Source organism: Capsicum annuum, chromosome 1 (genome assembly GCF_002878395.1).
Source record: "Capsicum annuum cultivar UCD-10X-F1 chromosome 1, UCD10Xv1.1, whole genome shotgun sequence".
NCBI lineage: Eukaryota > Viridiplantae > Streptophyta > Magnoliopsida > Solanales > Solanaceae > Capsicum > Capsicum annuum.
In genome coordinates this window covers 164,231,483-164,232,730 of record NC_061111.1, presented here as the reverse complement: position 1 = coordinate 164,232,730, position 1,248 = coordinate 164,231,483, and positions in this window count along the sequence as shown.

The following is a 1,248-nucleotide window of genomic DNA, read 5'->3' as shown; positions in this document are numbered from 1 at the left end:
ATATATATATATATATATAAGATATTTATATATATGAACTCTTGAATTCGTATACATATATATCACATCCACAATTATATATTACCTTATAATAGAACACGTTCATTATATTCTGATGAATTATCGGTTATATATTACATTATTATCACTGAAATAGTAACATAATATCATTATCTTAATGGTAAGATATATATGTGTGTATATATATATAAACACACACATATTCATTATACAAAGATTATGCATGTTTAACATCATTTAACGTATATACAAGGAAAATATTTATTCTATATACTGAAACATAAGTAAAGATAAATATTATGTTTAACGTAATTTTTTTATTTTATTTGATATATTTTTTAGTGTAATTTGTTTTACAAAATTTAAGAATGATTGATTTTTATTATTATTATACTGGTTATCGACTACGTGTGATCAGTGTAATTTCAAAAATTTATATATAAATTACATTACATATATATAATTATTTTTAATAAAAATAATATATATATTTGATTACATATATATAATTATTGTTTACTAAAAATTATTTACTTTTTAATTTTGTTTAGTTCAAAAATCAACCACAAGTTGTTGGTTTTGATATATTTTTTAATTTTTATTTGTAAAATAAATAATAATTAATATAAAAATTAATGAAATAATTTTTGTTTTTTTAAATAAAAAAGCTACCACTTGTGGTAGCTTTTTTTTTTAATTTTTTTTATAAAATATCACGAAAAATCGATCACTTGTGGTCGTTTTTTTCCGACCACAAAACATGGTCGGTTTGGTGTGATTGGTTTTTCTTTATTTTTTAGTAGTGTATTTATTACTTTTGATGTGTCAAGTATGCAACAAAAGTGAAAAGAATCCAATGTTACCCTCATTACTGCAAAGAGATTCACTTGAATCTGCCATCATTTTTGTCAGCGAGCAAGTTAGTGTCTTCAATCTTGTTAATTCTTTATACAGTTAAAAAAATTGTGTGTTTCATCATGGGTTGTGGTGCAACGGATGGGGTTGATCCACCCTTAACCAGAGGTCGGGGGTTCGACCCTTAGCATGGAGAAAACTCTGTTAGGAGCGCTACCCCCCGAATGGGGCCCTACCCGGCGTGAATTCAGATTAGTCGGGCTCCAATGTGGATACCAGACACCGGATAGGAAACCCAAAAAAGAAAAATTATTTGTTTCATTATGAATGATTGATAAGCTTAATTCCTTATATAGTGTGATTAATTGTGAT